This window comes from Microcebus murinus, chromosome 12 (assembly GCF_040939455.1).
Source record: "Microcebus murinus isolate Inina chromosome 12, M.murinus_Inina_mat1.0, whole genome shotgun sequence".
In the NCBI taxonomy this organism is placed as follows: domain Eukaryota; kingdom Metazoa; phylum Chordata; class Mammalia; order Primates; family Cheirogaleidae; genus Microcebus; species Microcebus murinus.
Window position 1 is genome coordinate 28,175,563 of NC_134115.1, and position 23,188 is coordinate 28,198,750.

Below are 23,188 nucleotides of genomic sequence, written 5' to 3' on the forward strand. Positions count from 1 at the left end.
CAGAGAGGGTAAGAAACTTGATCAAAGTCAACTAGATGATGCAGAATTGAGACAAGAATCTAGACTCCTAGTTCCATGTTTCCATCAGCCAGCCTCCTAAAATACCTCTAGTTGAAGCCAAAGTTAGAATCTTGCTGCAAAACTACAGGATTAACACCATGAAGTCCTGAAGCAACCTTGCCTTTCTACCACTGTTGTTATTATTTCTTCACCTAGGAAATTTAAAAGGTAGCCCTTTCCTCCCAGAACATGCCCGAGAGTGCACACCTGAGAACACCCAGTTAAGAGCCCTGCTTGGCTTGTCTGGAGGAGCCCAGGGGCAAATGAAACAGGACGGAGAAGGGCAGGGAGGTTTAGAGTTGTCAGCACTATATCCTGTTTGGAGACTTTTCTGGAAGTTGTCTGATCTTGTTTTATTCTCTCCCAACCAAACATTCTCAAATGTATCAAGCCTTCTGGACATTTCTACCGACTGCCTCCAAAAACTTAGGCTATGTTTTAAAAAAAAATCAAGAAATTTCTAAATAATCCCTAAGTGAGCAATAATAAAATTGAAGATTGGAGAAGAGTTCAGGGTACTATAGAAGGAGCAACAGCGCAGGCAGCTCTGCAGTGAGCCGTCTCCCCTGTTTCTAAGTATCAGCCTTGGAAGCCAACTAAGAGTTAAGGACGTTGCAGCAGATGTATGTTGTTTTTGCTTTCCCAGAACCAATCCTCCCACAATTCATTACCCTGGTTTTTCTTTGGGAAACCTGCCCTTCCTTATTTTCAGTCCACATGATTTGAGTGGGGCTGACCCCAACTCCCCACACCCATTCCAGGGATGGCCCCATGACCCAGGCTCGACCCATCAGATCACTCAAACCCTTTGCCACAGGGATTGGTGCAGAGATAAGTGCATGAACTAACTCAGGTAAATGGGGCTCAATTATGAGAATTTTCTTAGCATTATTAGGAAAGAGAAATTTTCTTTTTGTAAGGACTATCATCTATAAGAACGCTGGATGCTTCCATCTGCTGGCGTCCACGAAGAAGGTTCCCTGAAAAGGATGCCTGCACAGCGGAAGCAGAGCTGAGTGATATGAAGGGAGGGAGACTGAACTGGATGTCACCTGTGAGCTCCCAGGTGCACCTGACACCAGATATCCCTGAACTTTTACATTAGTTGTAAAGTCCTTCTTTAATTTAAGCTAATTTGAATTAGAGCATTTTTTTTTAACTTGAGGACAAAAAGAACCCCGTCAATACAGAAGTCTGAGTAAGTGCAGGATGTGCTGGTTTCCACCACGGGGAAACACGGAAAATAGAGAGGCAGATCTCGTATTTTTCAGGTTAGAGCTGGAACCCATACTACTAAGTGAAGTATCCCAAGAATGGAAAAACAAGCACCACATATACTCACCAGCAAACTGGTATTAACTGAGCAGCACCTAAGAGGACACATAGGAACTATAGTAATAGGGTATTGGGCAGGTGGGAGGGGGAGGGGGCGGGTGTATACAGTACATAATGAGTGAGATGTGCACCATCTGGGGGATGGTCACGCTGGAAACTCAGACTTGTGGGGGGAGGAGGAGAAAGGGCATTATTTGAAACCTTAAAATTTGTACCCCTATAATATGCTGAAATAAAAAAAAAGAAAAAAATAGAGAGGCAGAGGTGGTGAATGGAACAGAAAGGTGGCCAGGCCAATTTCTTGACTCAACTTTGTGCCTATTTAGCTGTGAGGGCTGGAACAGTGAGTTAACCACTCCAAGCCTGTTTCCCATCTGGAAAGGAAAGGAAAGGAAATAGACAGTCAGTAGTTCTCAGACAGAACAATGAAGCCCTGCAGTGGCCCATGCAATGGATCGAGGTCCCCAGTCCAGACTCCCATTCCAAGGCACTAGCTCTCCTCTTATCCACGTTATATTCCAGGCTTTCTTATAGGGTTTTATTGGAAGAATGGGTTCCACTGTTAAAATAGATTATTTTGACTTTTCCAGTTCTGTTTATATTGACGTCCAAAGTGAATCAAAGCGCAGCTGGGGCCCGTAAGAATGCGGTGCTTGGTTCATATTTTCTGCTCTACGTTAGGAGTTGGTCAGAAGCCAAGGTCAAGAACTCAGTCCCTGGAGGGTTTATTATGAATAGCTTTCTGCAGACATAAAAAATTGTTAATGGTTATTCTCTGCATCCCCAATCCTGAGAACTGTCTTAGAGATGTGGGTCACTGGTCACACAAGAGGCTGGGAAAAGGAGTGTGAATGACTCTAGCTCATCATTAGCTCTGCCTTAAATGCCAATACAAACACCACCGGCAATGTTCAATGCAGGCGACCTCTTCATAGCTAGCAAACAGAGGGTAGTGTGCTGGAAAGTTTTGTTTTTCTTTCTCAAGACTGTGTAGAAGAAGCTGAGAAAACAGAAGGCACTTGTTGCACAATCAACTGCACAACACCTGATGGGTATCCACAGTATTCTAAAGTAACACGGATTTGCTTTCCTTATAGATATGACAACACACATATTGCAGTGGAAATCAGATGCAGGAATAATTTTTATGAGAGTACACAGAGGCATTTTATGGAAACATAAATTATTATAATTATATTAAAAATGTGTCAACTTCAAGGCAAGTTCTGACACTTATGCAAATTTTAAATGTTCCATATCTCTTAAAAATGTCTTAAAAATAGATTTTAGCACCGATTTCTTGAATGAGTTGTCCATCATTATAGTCAAAACAATTTCCTTTGCTTTATTTCAGGTAAACAATAATATTGATCTTGTCAACAGTAGCTGAATACTTAATTTGCTTTATAAAAACATGCTGAAAGATAAACTGAAAATGAAAACTATTTTTCTAGTTTTCCTCCTAGTTTCTGTATAACTGGGAGTTTTCTCATTAGAAAACTATTTTTTCAATAGTACATAACTTAGGCAATTTATATTAATACAAAAATTAAGAGTCATTTATATCTTGAGGCTTAATTTCTCTTTTTTATTAACTTCTGATTTCTATCACTTTGCTTACATGTGCTACAGATACACAAAAACCATATGGGGAACGGGGTGATCAATCTTAGGAGAGGCAACAGTTAAGTCAGACTAGGCAGAGTCAAGGTAAGAGGCAGGCAAAGGGTTAGCTGAGGGCAAGTTACGAATGTGTCTGAACACATCTCAGGATTTGGAAGCAAGTAGAGGTTTGGTAGGATCCAGTTTGGGAAACACAGATGGTTTCAGAATTAGACACAGTCAGGAGGGTGAGGCTCAAGATAGGCAGAAATATATGTCAACACTGGGACAAAAGATTCAGACCTACCGGATAACAGGGAGTTTCAGACAGCACCTTGGATAGCTCCCTGGGCGAGAGGTGTTTTGACAAAGCTAAGACCCTAAGAAATGAAGAATTTCATCCTTTAAGCCCCAGACTTCCCAACTGGCACCGCGCCTTGATGGAATGAACTTGGTCCTGGAAGCATAGGGGAACCAGTTTCAATATTCCACTGGAGGGTCTGTCTTAAAGCCCTAGGGATGATGTCTATGTCCCTGGTAAAAGGATCTTTAGTGATCATGGTATTTGGGGGGGCGAGTATTATCTTCAGATAATGTTTTCCAAAAGTCTTATCCCACCTAATTTGGGAACAGAAGTTTATCCCAAGACTGACCTTACAGGATCCCTGCAGTACAGTTTTAATGTGTTCATGTTCACCTTTGATTTCTCATTATCCATTTGGGGTACTTATATTTGTAGATTAAAGGAAGTGTGATATAGCAAATTATGTATTTACTAAATGTAATGAAATTCTATATTAAAGCAAGTTTAATTTTCCCTATTACTATAACTGCAGATATAGTAAAGTCCATGATAAAACAAAAAATCCCTGCGTTTGATCTTCATGCAGACATCTGTTGCCAGACATTTTCCCCCCTGATCAAGTACTATTTATTACCAGTGGAGAAAAATTGCCTTCAGCTGATTCCTCACTGATAGAGCCTAAAGTCTTTTGAGTGCAAAGACAAAATTCTCTGGCCATATTTGCCTTATGGTGTCAGTGAATCATAACAATAATTGAAAAAAAAGACATACTTATTCCAAATTGTGTATTCACAGAATTGAAAATATGACATTTAGATTATTAACCAAGTCACTAGCAGATTTATATAGAATTAACCTAGGAAAGGAATCAGGCAGAAGGAAGAGAAGAAAAAACTTATAAACAAAGGTTGGGCAAGGGGTAGGGTGGGAGAAGAGAAGAGGACCCCTGGGGACACCCACTTGCCCAATGTGTAACTGTAACTATGTAGAGCCCAGGACATGAGGACGTGGTACTTGCTCTGACTTTATCCAATAATATTTGTTGAGCATCTACTTGGTATAGGTACTGTTCTAGGCCCTGGAGTTTCCTTTGCAAACGAAACAGACATTCAGGGCATCATTTACTCTTTTCTAGCAATCGGAAGTCAGGTCACCTTGAGTGAGAGCTGTGTGGGTAGCAACTCTTCAAGTGAAAGACTATGGTCAAGGCACAACATCAGTAGGTCACTAACTAGGAGGTGGGGATGTCATTCCTGGACCTGGGGGACATGGAAGACCTGGGTGAGAGATTTAGAGGTGATGAACCCCCCCCCCCCAATCTCATGAAAACCAGCCTTCCGGTATATAAATGGAGAAGTACCAGAAAATAGGAAGCAGGTTCCACTGGTAGTTTGAAGCCAAAGAGCTAATACATTAAAGGAGATATAGGTGATACTGAGCTGGGTTTCTATGTATGGTCTCTTTGACATGACAACATAGTAACATTAGAAAAGACTTGAGAAGTCACTGAGTCCAACGCCCTCTCTCGACTGTTCTAATATCTCCCAGCTAATCAGTGGCAAGGCCAGAACATGCCCATCTTTACTGAGATGGAAGCAACATGCTGCTCTGTGTGACTTTCACATTTTAATTGTGTCTGGCTAATGAATCTCCTTGATGACAATAGCTAATCAAACCCACATTAATAAATACAAACTTGAGGTACTACAGGGCAGTCATTTTGCTTTTCTCCTTGGGCCACTGATAGGCCATGCTTTGGCTTGTGACAAGGGGTATAAGAAAGAGAAAACCAAGGTAAGCGAGGAAGGAGGAAAGCAGCCAAGGGAATGGAATGCCAGGCCTGACCTGGAGCTCTCTGGCTTCTTCCAGTGCGAAGTACCATCCTCGCTGTCAGCTACAACTCCCTCTGGCATGTGATCATTACTGCTCTTAAATAGCAGAGACTGTCGCGAGCGATTGATCGGACAGGACTTGCTTTGCCTTAGGAGACTTTTATATCCATGCAAAAGAATTTTCACAGAACTATGGAGCCCTTTATTGCTTTGGTTATAGAATAAGCGATACTTTAAAAAGCCAACTGAAATGTGAACTATTTTCCAAAAATTCAGTCCACAACAAATATAACATTGTAAAACTAAAATGAGAATCCCATACATAGACACTGTAAAATGAAAATGTTGAATTATTACAGTACTGGTAAACCACCAATGGTACAACATAAATACAAAGAGAGAGGGGAGGGCAACAGTGGACAAACAGCCATTCTTATGTGACAATTGTTCCTATTCCTGGGAAAAGACAATAGTGGCCAGGCTCACTTCCACAGCTTTCAAAAGTTGGTCAGATTGGCTATGCTGTATTCTGATTTTACTTACAAAATAAAATGTCCTATGTTTCATTTACGCTAATTCAATCTTTAGCAGAAGATGCTAAGAGCTAAGACTTTGAAATTGCACTGATAGTTAATGTTTTACAGAAAAGTATTCCTATTATATCTTAAAATTTTATTTTTTACATTTTTAACATTCCTTTTGGGTAGTGGTGGGGGAAAAGAGGCATTTATTAGAAAGTTCTGGTTTGCAGGTGGCATTGCATCATGTGCCAAGAGTGAACCAGGTAGAGGAAATTGCTTCTTAAGCCTGCAGGTCAGACAGAACAGGGGATTGCCTCTCTGGAAAGAAAAGTAACTTCCATGGTTGGCACCATTTTCTAACCAGCCCTCCAACAGCAATTCTGCCAGATACAGACCCAAACCTGGGCTAAGTTGCTTGTAGCAGGCTCTCTCTCCAGACACAAGGCTGCAAGAGCTCTTGACTTTCCTTTCAGATAAAAAGAAGCCCAGCTGCTCCTTTGGATTCTTCTATTAAAAGACAGGGGATGTATGTAAAGAAAAAAAATATACTCCTATATCCTTGCAGAGGTTAGGAGACACACTCCAAATCAGAAATAACTGAGGTAAAAACATAAAAACGAAAACAATGACATTAGAAGAGATCTCATACTTTTGCCCCACTATTCTAATATCTGACTTATAGACTTACTTCCATGGGAAAATTACAGTAGACTACATACAGTAGATTGAAGTTTGCCTTTTGAAGACACCTTTTTTTTTAGAAAAAATTTTACCTAGTGAATTTTTCTTTCCAGAACAATTAACAACTATATAGTTCATAGAGCTTTCTGCAGTTTACATAGAGCTGCTACCCACACCATTTTATTGGAGCTTTCCAACAATCATTTGAAGTAGCTATTATTATTCCACGTTCTTTATATCTTAACTCTTCATGGTCTGTATCAAGAGGCAGGATGGAAAGTCCTGTAAGCACATGCTCTTTCTCTTTGCATTTTCCTTGTCCCATAGGTTTAAGCCATATCCATCTCATGGACCTCACTAGAGCTGTGAAAATCTGGTATGTTCAGGTTAGATATCATTTATTTATTTATTTAAGACAGAGTCTCACTCTGTTGCCTGCGCTAGAGTGCCGTGGCATCAGCCTAGCTCACAGCAACCTCAAACTCCTGGGTTCAAGCAATCCTCCTGCCTCAGCCTCCCGAGGCTGGGAGCGACAAACACATATCACAATGCCAGTCTAATTTTTTAATTTGTAGTAGAGATGGGGTCTCACTCTGGCTCAGTCTGGTCTTAAACTTCTGAGCTTAAGCAATCCTCCTGCCTCGGCCTCTCAGAGTGCTAGGATTACAGGCATGAGCCACTGTGCCCGGCCAAGATATCTTTTATTTTGACTGGAAATGAGATTATCACAGGTAAGAACAACTGGCACAGGCATAGTAGGTGATAGGTAAAAGTATCAGGTGAATCAGTTTTTTTTTTTTTTTTTTTTTTTTTTTTGAGACAGAGTCTCACTTTGTTGTCCAGGCTAGAGTGAGTGCCGTGGCATCAGCCTAGCTCACAGCAACCTCACACTCCTGGGCTTGAGTGATCCTTCTGCCTCAGCCTCCCGAGTAGCTGGGACTACAGGCATGCATCACCATGCCCGGCTAATTTTTTTTTTTATATATATATCAGTTGGCCAATTAATTTCTTTCTATTTATAGTAGAGACGGGGTCTCGCTCTTGCTCAGGCTGGTTTTGAACTCCTGACCTTGAGCAATCTGCCCGCCTCAGCCTCCCAAGAGCTAGGATTACAGGCGTGAGCCACAGCGCCCGGCTGGGTGAATCAGTTTTAATTGGTTAGCCTCCTTGGATATTCCTGGGAGGAAATATGGGCCTCAAGGAGCCTCCAAAAAAAAAGATGATTCTCCTGAAACTTCTTCCTCTTGGTGGATCAGGCCTGGGGCTAGCTCATAGGATGAATGCAGGGCCTTCAATTTGCTGAATCTATCCATAGATTTTATAGTCTTTGGGACACTGGTTAAAATCTTGGAGCCAGCAAGAGACTCAGGAGGACTGAGGACTAGTAAGGAAGTTTCATGGTTTTTAATGGTTTTTTAACGGGTTTTTAAATTATCTCCCAATTTTGTTTGGGTTGGTTGATCTGTGGAAATAATGCATGGTGTGTATACACACACAAAAACTGTAGTACAGACAAACTCACAATATGAAACATTGGAGGTTTGTGGCTATTGTTCTGAACATGCTTTGGTGCACGGAAACCTGGTGGAAGAAGGTATAAAAAATAAGGTGTAACAAACTCATCCCACGCAAGGGGCAGGAGAGGACAGTCCCTCCCCAGTCACCAATCACAATGACACAGGAAAAGCCCACGCCTGTTCTCAACTCACTGATTTGGTCGTTCCCTACCCCTCCAGAAAGGTTCTGTGGCTTTCCATTGCTCTCAAATCCAAGATAAACATCCTCAAGATCTGACTTTGTATCTATCACTAGACCAAACCACATGACCTCATTTCCCAGGTCTCCTCCTACTCCCAAATTAGATCACACTCCTGGCCTGCCTGTCCCCTTCTCTGTGTCACCAAACTTTCTCCTTTGCATCAAACAAACATCTGAGAGTCCCTCTTCAGCCACACTCTCAAAGAAAATAGAAGGTAATTTTTGTCTCAATGTAAATCCATTTGGTTCAACAAACATTTATTGAGTGCCTCTGCCAGGCATAAAACAAAGACACATCGAGGCCTGTTTCAGTGAGCTAACGGTCTACTGTGGAAGTGTTATGTTCTAAGAATGCTTGAGTCAGGGCCCCTAATCAGACCAGGAACCCCAAATCTCTCTTCATTTAAGGCCAAGTAAAAAACATTTTCCTTCCTTGTGTGCAATGCAAATATTTATGAGGACTTTTAAAGATTAGGTGTTTCCATGCTATTTTTCACAAAATAGGAGCTAGACCTGTTTTGGAATGAAAACCTTCCTGACCATTTAGAAACCTTGCAATATTTTCCATTCCTCGATGTTCAGTTTGCATTTGGCCACAAGACACGGTTTAGGAAGAGCTGTTGGCCGCCAGCTCACACAAACTGGCAATGACACAAGGAAACCTAGGAAACTGCCCGAGAAAACAAACAATACTCCCAAATACTCATGCAACCCAACCGACTACCCCTGAAAGCTACATCGCTGCAGAACAAGGCACTTTTTTCTTCCTTGTTTCTTAATAAAGGGTCTTAAGGTTAAAAAAAAGAAAAAGAAAATATCCAGCAATAGGAAAATGATTAACTAGATTAGATGGTCCATATCATGAACTGTTAGGCAACTATTAAAAAGAATAAGGTAATTTGTGTCCAGCCTGGGCAACATAGTAAGACTTCATCTCTTTAAAAAAAAAAAAGAATGCAGTAGCTCTATATTGACTTGTAAATAGTATATGTGTCATGTGTATGAGTGAATGTATATATACATATATATGCATACATATACATATGTTGCTACAGCATATAAAAGCATATCTACGTTTACATAAACTTTAAAAATAAAAATTTCTGTTTCCATATACATAGAACAATTGTAGAAAGATGTATGCAGTGCACTACATTGGTTACTTAAGAGGGATGGGATAAGAAGAGGAAGACTAGGAATTAGTAATTTATACCCCATATTCTATATTACTTGAATTGTCATAAAAGCTATGAATGTTTTGGTCATTTAAAATAGACGATAGCAGGGCCGGGCGCGGTGGCTCACACCTGTAATCCTAGCACTCTGGGAGGCCAAGGCAGGAGGATCATTTGAGATCAGCAGTTCCAGGCCAGACTGAGCAAGAAAGAGGCCCTGTCTCTACTAAAAATAGAAAGAAACTAGCTGAACAACTAAAAATGTATAGAAAAAATTGGCCGGGCATGGTGGCGCTTGCCTGTGGTCCCAGCTACTCAGGAGGCTGAGGTAGAAAGACTGCTTGATCCCAGGAGTTTGAGGTTGCTGTGAGCTAGGCTGACACCATTGCACTGTAGCATGGGCAACAGAGTAAGACTCTGTTTCAAAAAAAAAAATAGCCAATAGCATATTAAAGCAAAAACAGGAGACTGGGGAAATACTCTCTGCCCTACAAAATGAATGATGAGTGTAAGATGTTTCAACATATACAAAGTAAGTAAGAATGATATTGGGCAATAACACTTGTAATTACATAACATCTAGCCACCAAGAAGCTCTGTTTGCACACAAACTTTCATTGAGTTTTAATCGACTGCAGCTGCACACGCTCCCACTTAGCCAGATAAAGGGCAGGTGTATTTTGCTTGTGCTGGGGCCAGCACACCTGTTGAATAACTTCTGCAAGGTTGCACAGTGAGCTATGGATCCCGGGGAGGTCCTCTAAAACTTAGCCATTCACCTGGCCGTGCTGGGTCTCTGGTTTGTAAAAGGCAGATTTATTATGACATCTGAGAGTAAACAGTAGCCATTTTCCTGTCAAAAACCCAGAAGTAGCCATTAAATGTGCAGTTCAGAAGCAATTAGTGAAGTGCTCACAAATAACACGCAAAGGCTGACCAGAGAACAAATCCCCTAGGCTTTGATTCATAGCCCCCCCAACAGACCACCCGCACTTTACGCTCAAGGACCATGTGTGCTCATCAACAAGACAATAACATCTGCCCTTCTAGGGCTGTTTATACTCATGGCACTCCGCTGGGTGGCTTGCTCAGTAGGAGAGGAGAATAATGTCAGTCTCAGAGCAGCTTGTAATGTCATGAATTTGTTCCTTGAATAAGCCCTTTGAGAGCTTAGAAGTCCCAGCATCACAAAATTATCTCAGATCCATGTGTTGTATACAACAGCCTATGCAAGTGGGATTCACCCTTTTAGGAGTTCTGCTGACCATGGAGGGTGGGTGAGCCCATAGTCATCCGTCTATGGCATCTCAGGGCTGGGGGAGGATGAGCCAAGTAAAGCAAGGTTTATTACCAATGGGTGTACATCAGAAGCCAAGAGATGGCAACCCAGCGCCACACCTTGACCACAAAGCACACCAGCTAAGGGGACACTGGAGATCAGACTGACTCTGGAAGACCTCTGTGCTCTGGAAGGTCCCTCTGTGCTGACATCAAGGTACTGGGATTTCCAGATGGCACTGCAGGAGAAAGGACCAACTGGAGCTGGGCATCTGAAGTGGGCTGGATTTGCTCTGGGCCATCCAACCAGCCCACTTCCTAAGAAGGTAGAATTCCTAAGGAAAGGAGGGCTAGCCCTCTCTCTTAAAAATTCTGGAGCTGCTCTAGGTCCCGAGATGTGAGTGTGTGAGGCCCGGGATGAGAATTGTTCTTTTTTGGGGGGGAAGCTCACATTAATTGTGACATATTAAAAAGTCAGGTGTTTCACACTATTTTTTAAAACTGTGCAAGTATTTTGACATCTCTCACCACTATATTTAGTCTCTGCAAATGGAGGAAAATACCAACTAGTCACAGGTTTAATGGGTTTAAGAAGTTTACGCCTTCAGTTCCTATTTGCAACTCGCAGTATTCCTTTGAAATACCAGACAGACCTGGCAGTGGCCAACAGTAAATCCCCACCCCCTCAAGGTTGGAAAATTCAGGTTCTCTGAGCATTGTGTTGCGGTGGCACTTGTCCGGACTTTGTCCCTCCCTACAGTTGGGGGACTTTAAATATACCAGTGAAAAAAGCTTTTTCTCCTTCAAGGGGAAGAAACAAACTCCCTCCTCAAAATGCAGCAGATCTGGCCGGGAGGTCTTTGGTCCTGTCCCGTCCCCTCAGCTCTCCATCTGGCTCTGTTGTGCCTTTTTGCAGTGGAGCAAGAGGGACCAAAACTTAGCCTGAGCTACACGAAACAAGACAGTGACGGGAGTGACCAGGAGCAACTGAGAAACTCCTTGACCTCCCACATCCAATGCATGTGCTTCACAGAAAAACAACAAAAATATCAAACCCACAAAATACAACAGCTAGAATTACAAAATTCCTTCCTCCCAGGGTGGTGGCGGCAGGAAGGAAAGGTGGCAAGGTAAATGGCTCAGAGAGAAAAACAAAGCAGTCTATCCAAAGCAGTCTACCGTGTTTCCCCGAAAATAAGACCTACCCATAAAATAAGCCCTAGCAGGATTTCTAAGCATTTGTGCAATATAAGCCCTACCCCGAAAATAAGACCTAGTGATGGGTGTGGCTACGCAGCGTGTCTGCACAACCCATGCATTTCGTCGTGGAGCAGTAAAGAAGACGAGCAGCCCTTCTCATCTGCCCCATGAGAGCTCTGTTGCTCGACATGAGAGATTGGGGCCAACGGTTCTAAAGGAAATAGAGTCGCAAGAAATTCAGGCTGGAATTTGGGCTTTGGAGAGTTATGATGATCTTCCAGAAGAAGACGACTTAACTACATTTGAATAAATGTAGATTGTTGTACCGTACTTAAAAAAAAAATAACACATCCCCTGAAAATAAGCCCTCGGGTGTCTTCTTGAGGAAAAATAAATATAAGACCCTGTCTTATTTTTAGGGAAACACGGTAAGCAGGGGGGATGGCACATACTAGAAATCAGCCACGGGGAGACGTGTGGCTGCGTTAAAAATCCACACACTGGCGTCAGAGGATTCTGCCTTGCGTGCACCAGAGACAACTTGCAGTTCCTCATAGAAAAGGGAATACGCAGAGGGCTTCAGCAGTGTGGGTCCTGCCTTCCCTGGCAGGGGGAGGCGAGCAGGGCACAGAGCTGCCACGGCCTCCCTCCAGTCCCACCTGTGCCCTCTGGGTGGCAGGAGACTCAGTGGCCTGCAGCAACCTTCCGTTTGGCGGGAGAGGGACACAATGAGGGGAACTTCTCTGCAGAGGGCGAGCGGCCCAGGGCAGACTACCCTACACTGTCTCGTGGAAGAGTCTGTTGCTTAAGAATGCCGCAGGGAGAAGAGGCAGCTGAAAAGGTACGCCTTGCCAGGGGGCTTTGCTGCTTTGGCGTGGATAATGAATGAAGGAAAGAGGACAGAGAAGAGGCAGCCACCGATGATGTACGAGGACTGCCCTGCTGTCAGAGAAGGCAAAGGCAAACCAGACCCAAAGTAGTAAGGGCAGGTCCTTCTGTGCCTGACAACCCCCAGTGCATTTCCATCCCCTTGTTGAACCAATGCTGTTGGAAATCGTGTAGTGAGCAGAGGAGGGACACACGGGACGCTGAGCAGCTGACCAACAAGATGGGTGGGAAAGAGACTCACAGACATTCCCTAGATGTGGAAAAGAGCCCGTAACCAAAGGTTGAAGAGCATGTCAGCAATTATTTTGCTGAGACCATGGAATGGGTGAGGTTTCCTCCCTGCTACTTCAAATGCCAGGTCAGCTGTATCTCGAGACCAAATGGCATTCACAACTTTGCTAAGCACAAATGGGATCACCCGAAAAGCACCAGAAATTAACGTGAGGAAGAGCTCCAGCCACGACTAGACATCTCCACATAGAGAGGGATCACCAACAACTTGGGCTGTTACTGACTGAAGCGCAGGAATAAACGCTCCATGAAATAAGAGGAGACTGAACCAGAATACTCCACCATTCCGGGCTGCAGCACTGGAGAATTCTACTAACGATACGGGACTCACTCTCTTGCTTTCACTCTATACTCTGGGTTCTTTCTCCCTCATGCCAGGACACTACTTGCCTTTCCACGCTGCTCCTCTCTCTTCTGCAGGATTTGAGCATCTAGCTTTAAGATGGCGGAAATACTCTAAGTGGAGTCTTCAGTTCCCCTGACAAGGTCCTGGAGAGAGGTTTTGACACTGTCACCCATGTCTTCACCGCACACACTCTCAGCTACACAGAAGAGACAGAAGGCCCCCAAATCTCTCACCATGTTTACCAGTTTATTATAAAAGATACAGATGAAGAGATGCACAGGTTGAGGTATGGGGGAAGGGAGGAGCTTCCATGCCCTCCCTGGGTGGGCCATGCTATGGGACTCTCCATGTGTTCAGCCACCTGGAAGTTCTGGGATGAGGATTTTTGTTGGCCTGACATGGTAGGTTGCATGACAGAAGGCTTGACTACCCACTGTCTTTTATTTAAAATTTTTGCCCTGCCAACTCTCCACTGTTTCTTAATTATCAGCATAAAACACTTTGAAAAATGCCACTGAAGGGGCCTAAGGTAACACATGAGTACTGTAAAGGGGAGAAAGAGGGTAGAAGAGAGTTTTCAGGCTGATTTAGGGTTAGTAAGATGCACAGATTAAATGGTGTTTGCTCTGACAAGTCACCTTGGATGTCTATCCAGTACACAAGACTGTTCTGTGACAACAAATGAGCCCTTAAGTGTCATGATCCCCCAAACTGTGCATCCCCCAAACTGTGCACTATAGCACAGTTCTTGTCTATTTCCTGATAAAAATTATAAGCAGAAATGAGTAGATTGGGTTTTATGTGGGTAAAGTGAAGTCTCTGAAATTAATGAGCTGGTTCTGAGTTTCAAGGAATACACGCACACAAAGGAAGATTTTTTACTTGTGAATATCTGGTGTAGTGTTGTGATTTCACAGTTTTTGCTGCTTGGCTGTGCTTTTGTGCCAGCCTGCCTCTCCAGAACTGAATCTCTGGTTTGTTTCTTGCAAATGGACCAATCATAGTCAAAGAACGGCTTGGCATCTCGGGTTTATGGACCCCAATAAGGAGGTCTGGATGACCTGCACCTCTCAGAACAACCAAAGAAGTGAGTGTCACTTAAATCTATTCCATAAGATGGACATGAAATGCATACAGCACTGACATGACATTACCATCATCTTAATTTGACATAAAGACAGAGTTCAGAAATCATAATTCCTGGTGCTCATTCCAAGCATCATGGAGCTATGCTGTCCAGATGACAACCATTTAAATGTGGCTATTTACATTTACACTAATTAAAATGAAATACTATTAAACATTTAGTTCCTCAGTCAAACACAGCCACTTTTCGACTGCTCAGTAGCCACCCTATTGGGCCAGCAGCTACCCTATTGGACAGCCCAGGTACACAATATTTCCATCACCCCAGGAAGTGCTATTAGATGTCACTGGTCCAGATTAACTTTGGACATGACCTTGAGCCTTTGTGATGGGAATCATCCACCAAGTTAGAGCAGTTAAAGCGCCAAGAGGAGGGGATGAAGGAAGGTTTCACCTCTATTACACATCAGCTACTCCTTCATTCTTTGACATGATCAATTTATCATCCTTTGATCTTACAAAAGGACCATGAAAATACAGCACCGAGCCCTCCCCACCTCACACTCTGGAGCCACTACTAACCGTGACAGAACCCAGGATGAATTGATCCAGGCCCCAAACACAGGAAGATGACTGAATTTTTATAGTGCTAACAGATCATCTACTAATCTATAATGCTTCCTGAGGCCCGAGTCTTTTTTAAGTAAAGAGAAAAAATTGTCCCAGCACTTAGGTTTCTCTCCTTTAACTCGTGAAGAATTCTAAGGATTCAGCCTTCCTAGGATCTCACAGCCATATAAGACAATCTCCCAGGGAACGCTCCATGGTGCTTCTGTGCTAACAAACTGCTCTGCTAACTCTGAGCCTTGACACCTAGTTTAGTGGGAAAGGCTGAAGGGACTATTTTTAGAGAACAATTTATTATTGAAACTCGCTCGTGTTTCCACTCAAGAGTGTAAGCATTCTCTAAAGCCCCAAAGAAAACACCCTTCCACTAGCGAGTGATCCGAATTCAAGAGGCGAGAGGCGCCATGCAGAGCTGGAAGAACACCAATCATCCAAAAGCACTTAGAAAAAAAAACTTCGTCCCCAAACAATCTAGTCCAGGCCTGAGGCAGCAGCAAGTTTTCCAATTGCAAAGGATGAAAAGTTAATGCAATCTCAGAAGTGTTCTACACTCCAAAGCTAGGTTCACTATCTCCGAAGAGATGTAATAAAATGTTTTCCTTGGCCACAGAATCGGTGAACAGGATCCACAGCCTAGGGAAGACAGCCCCTAAGTACCTCCATCAATTTTAAAGACAGCTGTCGGGGAGCCTTCAGCAACCCTGGCTTACGAAGAGGGGCCAGAGCTGACTGTCCTCACCCTCACCCTCCCAGCCCTGACACTCGGTTTGTAAAGTCACAGGGCATTTGGGGGAGCACATTGTTCCTGGTGAAAGAGGATTCTTTTGCCTGCCTGCCCTATGCACACCGTTCTATCCCTTGTATTTTTCAATTCCCAACACGTCCTGGAGATTTCCCCATGCCAATACTTAGCGATCTCCCTCTTCCTTCTGGACAGCAGCACAGCGAGCCACTGTGAGGATGGACTCAACCGTGTCCCCTCTGCTGGACGCCTGGGTTGCTGATGTCGATACTGCCACCACGGATAACCTTGTATGACTTGCATCACTCCACACACGTGTGGGTCTATTTGTAGGAGAGCTTTCTGGCAACAGGATTGCTGCATTATGGGGCCAATGCATCTGTGATCTTGGTAGATTTTGCCAAAGTCCCCTTTGTTGGGTTGTTCTCTTTAACTCTCTTGGCCACCAAAGCATTAATACGAATGCCTATTTCCTCACAACATCCCACACAATACTCATCCCAGGAAGTTTATTATACCCTAAATGTTTTGAGTAACTTTGCAAGGATCACTAGAGGGAATTTGTTTAAAATGAAGATTCTTGCGATCCACCCTTAGATATCTCAATTCAGTAGTCTGGCTTACAGCCTAGAAAGCTGCATTTATAAACAAGTAATTGTAGCGATTCTGGGACAGGTGATCCTATGACCAGTGTTTGTATAAGACATTTGGAGAGTTAGAACATCCCTGCCGAGCCGCAGGTGGTGAATTTTGCCGGCTGAGCTGCAGAGGTGGTGCTGTGCAGGGTTAGGGTCCTGGACTTTGAAATCCAGTTGCCGTGGCTTCCTTGCTTGCTAGATGTGTGTTCTTGGGCAAGTTACTTCACCTGGGTGTGCTACTGATTTAGCTGGAAACTGGGTCTAATAATTCTATTGCTTCTAGGATTAAATGAGCTAAAAGTTGTAAACACTTTCAATAATGCTTGGTGATTATTTTTAAAATATTTTCTTATATGATAGAAACTGCTAGTTATCTACTCCAATATCCATTGTCCCCATTGGATAACAGAATTCCTAATTTGGACAGGGCACAGCCACCAGAATGAATACTGTAGTTCTCAGCCTCCTCTGCAGCCCTCTGTGGCTGGCCACTGAGACACAGGAAGACAGGCTGCATAATTTGTGGGGTGCAGTGCAAAAAGAAAATCAGGGCTCCTTGTTGAAAAAGCAGGAAAAAAAGGTGCTGCAAGAAGTATTAAATATAAACCTTTTACATTTCTTCCAGGATCTATCTCTCAACCTGTTATCATGATTTTTATTTGCTGTTTTATGTTGCTCCCTCAAGCTCACAGACACTCGTCGGACAAATGGAGCCCTTCACTCTGGTGACTCGGTGAAACACAGCCCCTGGGCTGCTGGGTTTGCCCTCTTGCCAAATGCCAGCCCTGCTTTTGGTGCCACGGTGGGGGGGGGGGGAGGTCGAGTCAGGCATCTCCTCTTCCTACTGTTTTGTTGCCCTAACACACCTGGACAATGGCCCAAGGGTGTTGCAACCTCCACACACTGGGACATGCTAGGCGTCCAGGTAGGAAGCCTCTCACTCCCACTGAGTTGCCTGCTTTGCTAGCTACAGCACTGGCGGCTCAGGGCAGGGACCACTGTCGCCATGCCCTGCCACACAATGTCATGAGCCATGCTCTGCTTGCCCGATACCACCCTCCCCACCCCCCTGGGGCCCATGTGCACAGGACAGTGGGCTGCTGCAATTGCTAGGTGGGGAGGGAGAGGGGAGACTGGGAAGGCCCAGGTTGTTAAGGGAAGAGGGTTCAGCAGTGAGGAGGTGACAGGAGGCAGGAGGTGGGACCCTGCCTGAGCTGAGGCTCCAAACCCCTGGCATGTGCCCCACTGTCCCATTGGACTCCACTTAACAAAACACAGATTCAAACATAAATTGATTGAGAATTTCAAGATGGTTTAACTACCTGTTGAACTGCAGTGGTCACAGGCCTGTGGAGCCAGTCTTGCATATAAGCGGAAGGAAGTTTTACATGCAACTTTTGGGAAATGCGCTTAATAGCATGGAGAATTGGCCACTATCTGATACCATGAGCATAGGGCTACAACTAGGGAGGGCAAAGTGTGAGTGAGAAAGAGCCTGGATGCCAAACAGCATCCTTTTATTTAAAGCTAATAAGGTCAGGGTGCTTAGCCTGGGGTACAGGGATTAGTTTCAGACACTATAGACAAACTATTATGTATCTGAGCAATTTTCTGGGGAGAACGTGCATGGCTCTCTTCAGATTCCCAAAAGGGCCCACATCCTAAGAGTTAAAGAAACACAGCTATGAGGACTGAGCTTTGAGCAACTGTACACAGAGCTCTCTTTGGCTGTTTACATGTTGAAGTACTAACAGTCAGTAGCCAGATCAATGTAAGATGTAGAAGAGGGCAACATGGAAAAGACACCACCACTGAGACTGGAATAATGAAAGAAGGGGCTTGTGGCCAGGCTAGGAGAGAAATTCTAAAACCTTTATCCCCAGTACTGTCTTGGTGAGATGAGATTCATGGCTTATATCAGAACCATAAACGATTTTCACTTGATACCTATTTGAAAGTTGCTAAGATCCTGTATATAATTCACATTATTTGAAAGCTGCGAGCACACTGTCTATAATAAATCACTTCAGAATAGTGGTTTTTTTCCAATTAGTCTTTTCAGTGTCTTTGGCCAAAGCCCAGCGTTCATGAATCTTTTAGTAGCTTAAGTGGGGGTGTCCGAGCTGCAGAGATCATATTGACATTTGAAACAGCCATCCTGGAACCTGGAAAAGATAAAGCCAGTCCCCCCCTCCCAAGAATTTTCTGTTTCCTGGATGGAGAGTCTCCCCTTGGGAATAAATTGGCCCCTACTCCAGCTCTTAGTTTTGTTTTTGTTTTAAAACAACTGGGACACTTTATTACAAATATTCCCTGCTCCTAAGGTACAAGACGTACAAGTTCCACAAAGTAAAACAAACTTGGCTTGTCAGATTGAAAGCCTTCTCCCTTTGAATGCACACACTTGCAGATACTTAAGCTTGGAATGAGAGCTTCACTCTTTCGCAGCCTATCTGTCATGCCCTTACACACATCTCTACTGCATCTCAAATAGAAGTAATAAAAACATGTTTTCAACTCTCAGAATGTGCCTTTCTTGACTTTAATTTTTGGTGCATCTTCTATCTCAGCCTTTTCTGTTTTAATTTGGCAGCAACAGAGACAAATATATATATTAATCTGCTGATGATTCAAAAGTTTGGGAAAGTATTTAGCTTAGAGAGACGATAGAGTCTAGTGGTTAAAAACCTATACTGCCTAGATTCAAATCCAACTCAACACAACCTAGGCAAGTTAGTTAACTTTTTCACCATGCCTCAATTTGCTCATCTAAAAGTGGGGATAATAATAATAGCAACATCCAGCTCCTAGATTTATTGTAAGGATTAAATGAGTTAGGGCTGATATGTAGAAAATGTTTGCTAAGTATGAAGCTACCAGTATTATTCTAGTATATACAGTATCACAATTCTAAAATTAAGAGAATTTATACTCTACTTTGAAACAGACGAGAATTCAGGGTGGCTTCTTGAGTACTTATCGGAGGAAAGCAGGCTTCAGCTAGAACCAAAAATTCACTCCTTGAGAACTTGGGCTTGGAGTAGACAAGTCACATAGTGGTGGGACCAGTGATCACTGTGAACCTGATTTCTCTGAAAGGGGTTTTATGTTGAGACAGCGTCAGTGGGCAGGAAAACTTGATACATTGTTCTTTTTTTTTTTATTTCAGGATATTATGAGTGTACAAACATTTTGGTTACATTTTATGTCTTTGCCTTACCCAAGTGAGGATTAGAGGCATGCCCTTCTCCTCTACAATGCTCACCCTGTCCATTAGTTGTGCCTTTACCTCCCACAACTCCCTAATCCCTGGAAAATATTACTACTGTGTGAGCACCATAGTGTTGATCAGTCAGTGCCAATTTGATGGTAAGTACATGTGGAGCCTATTCCTCCAATTTTGTGATACCTCGCTTCGGAGAATAGGCTCAAGCTCAATCCAGGAAAATATAAGAGGTGCTAGATCACTGTCGTTTCTTATAATTGAGTAGTATTCTATTGTATACATACAACAAATTTTAATAATCTACTCATGAATTGACGGGCACTTGGTTTGTTTCCACATCCTTGCAATAGTGAATTGTGCTGCCATAAACATTTGCATGCAGATGTCTTTATTATAGAATGTCTTTTGGGTAGATGCCTAATAGTGCTATTGCTGGATGGAATGGTATTTCTATTTTTAGCTCTTTGAGATATCTCTAAATGATACGTTGTTCTTTATAAAAGAATTAAAAACAAGGCAAACTAGATGAGGGTTAGCATTTTCCACTCTCCCCAAAATTACCAAAGTGCTGAGAATTTCTTAACAATAAATACATCTGAGATTAGTATTATCAGTCATAATATTGACAGCATCTGCTTAACAGGCAGCCAATCTTTAAAAACTCTACGAGGTTTTAATCCTAGTGGTTCCTGAAATAGTTGAAATGAGGGCTCTTTTAAACATTTTGCATTTATGTTTTTAAATTTAACCTTCCAGTGTACCTCCTTCATATTGTATAAGCTCACTTTGTAATGCAGTCCCAGGAACTTTGTGGTAAATTAAAGGGAAGCATCAATTTCATTTCTGGTCCCTTCCTTCAGCTTCTGTGTTCACCTGTTCATTACTAATCTTCTCCAAGCCCAGGTGCTTTCTCTCTGCCCCTCAACTTATTCATTTCTTTAATATTGTCACTTTGCTTTCTCTCTAGAAGACTCTTGATACCATCCGCCATCCACAACCTCCCTAATGAAAATGCTTTCACCCAGGGCTGAAGTGAAAAGTCACCCAAAGTCTGTACAATGCAAATTCTTTGGCTTCATCTTATTAATAAGTAAGAATAAAAATAATACCTCATGTATGTATAGAACACTAAGGTTCACAAAACACTTTTTATCTTGACTGTCTCCATTAATGTCACAGTAGTTTTAGGAGGTAGAGGTAACAAGGAATATGACAATTCAGCTCATATGTCAGAGAAGTTGGCTAAGCAGGCATTCTGATCTTATGAAATGTGAAGATCACAGAAAGAACATTTTCACCAAAAACCCTAGATTTATAATTCATGCTGGTTCCTAAGTCAATTTTTTCTACTTGAATGGAAAAAAAATAGAGTAACTTCTTAATTCTGGAACCCCTGGGCTGTAGCATGGCCTTCTCAATTGGAAAATTTTCTGGTTCTTGAAAAGAAACTATGACATCTTAGGTAAATCAAATACTGTTCTCAAGTTTTCCTTCATCTCACAGTTGGTCTTCTTTACAAAGAAGAGACAGTCAATGTGTATGGTAAAGCATGCACTACTAACCCAACACAATCCAAGTTAATTCTATCAAAACCAGGACCAAGAAGGTCTCTCATCTGGTAGACCAATAACTTCCTTCTGACCTTTTAAAAATTACTCTTTATTAAGAAATTCCATTAGGTCATTTTTTTATATCCTGTTTATAGAGTTTCAGATATTGCATGTTTGGTGTTAAAAGGTTAATATAAATGACCATTGATATTCAAATATTTATTTGGTCATGACTTTTTGAAAGCCTTGCAAATAGCAACTCTATTTATTGAAATATTTTTTAGCAACATTATATAATATATTTAAATCTGAGAATATTTACCTTAAAAAGGCTGGAGAAGATAATTGAGTGTAGAAATACCAGAGGAATGTATTCTGCTATAAGAATATATATACGAAAAGAAGAAATGGGATAAAACAGTGAATATATTAGCCAAGGATCTCTGACAAATAAATACTTATAAAGAAGGTTCAGAAATAGTCTAAAGTTTGAATATAATTCACTACTCAAGTTGTGGACCAGAAGACCACATCATAGATGAAATATATTATTATAGGATCTTCTTGTCTCTCAAATCAATCAAACATTCAATTGCTAGGAAGTTACTGAACACCTACTATGTGCTCAGCCATGTACTTTCAGTGACTCAAGTCTCCGAATGTTGCTTAACACTTATATTAATATTATAGATATTTGTACTACATGGGAATGTGTGGAGTTTGTGCTGTTGTTGTTGTTTTTTCTTAGAGCTGATGGCTCAACTTCCCTATTTCTTACTTCTTCCAAAGGATGAGTTAAGATTAAGGTAAAGGAAACTCTGCTCTCCAAAAAAGAGGGCAAATCCTTAAATTGACTGGGCCATATATATTTTTTTTTCTTTTTTTTTTTCTTAGCAGTAGAGCTTTTTGAAGACTATAAGCCCATATGGACTTAGTCTTCTCTTTTTCTTTCCATATGCCTGGAGTGGTAAGGGCCCAGGCCCACTCTTCCATAAGATGAAAGCAGATCTTGCTTTTTCTCCTCCCAAGGAGCAGCTAGGTTCATGCTCGTTTTGTGCATGAATATTTCTCAGGAAACTCAAGAAATTGAGGGGTAACTGGCCAAGGAAGGATTTAGGTATTGGTGGATCTCCCAAATAGCACGCCAGTTTCTAACAATGCACAATGAAAATAGGATCCACCAGCCAGCCCTCGCTCACCCTACACTGTTTCCAAAGTTCAGCTCAGCCCTTTTGCAACCACCTCTGCCAGAAAGGGTGATCAGAGAAGTCTCCAACAGGGTTGCGAAAAGGCACATCAAGACTGTTTTTCTTAGCTGGGGAAAACATCAAGAGGAATAAATTCTTCTTCAGTCAAGGCCATGCTGACACCAGAATGATGTCCTAGGAAACAAGGAGAGAGAGACCAAAAGAGCAAAGGTCTCTGGCTGAAATTCTCCAACTTTTCCTGTAAACCCTTCAGGAGCAAGAAGTTCCAGAAAGCAAAGCAGTTTCCTCCCGGGTGCTACAGCGTGGATCAGGGCCAACGCAAAACAGTCACGATCATCTTCAAAAAGTTCCCCATTTCAGGAATTGGACACCTCAATTTTCTTCTTTGAAACAAAACTGTGGATTATTTGTAGCCTCTGCTAGCCACTAAGGAACGAAGTAGCTTTAGATTTTAAAACTTGTCAAAAATCCCATCCTAAACACAGTATCTGAGGACTGTGAATGTTCACAGTTTCCTTTTGACCCTACCATCTATAAAATGTTTCCAGTGATGAGCCCTGGCTATTCGATCCACAGGAATATTGAAGATCCTGAGACTTACGTTCACATACATTAGCCAAGAAAGCAGGCATGGGTAATAGTTGCACAAGGAAGTTGTGCTAATATCAGTAAAATGCCTAAAAGACACTTGGCCATAATAAATACGATTACTAATAATACTTGTGCAGCTCTTTAACATGACCAGTGAAGTGACAACTATGGTAACAGAAAAAACAAAACAAAACAGGAACAAGAAGAATACAAACACTGCTGGTGTGCACGCAACCGAAATGCCATGTG

At 42.4% G+C, this 23,188-nt stretch overlaps 1 protein-coding gene and 1 pseudogene across 2 annotated transcripts in view; both read right to left on the minus strand.

Annotated features, from left to right (window-relative positions):
* The window catches only part of MAMDC2 (MAM domain containing 2), a 161,422-nt gene that overhangs the window by 109,236 nt on the left and 28,998 nt on the right, over nt 1–23,188 (minus strand). The gene's annotated exons all lie outside the window — the stretch shown is intronic.
* Nucleotides 9,619–15,786, minus strand: LOC142874273 (etoposide-induced protein 2.4 homolog pseudogene; annotated as a pseudogene).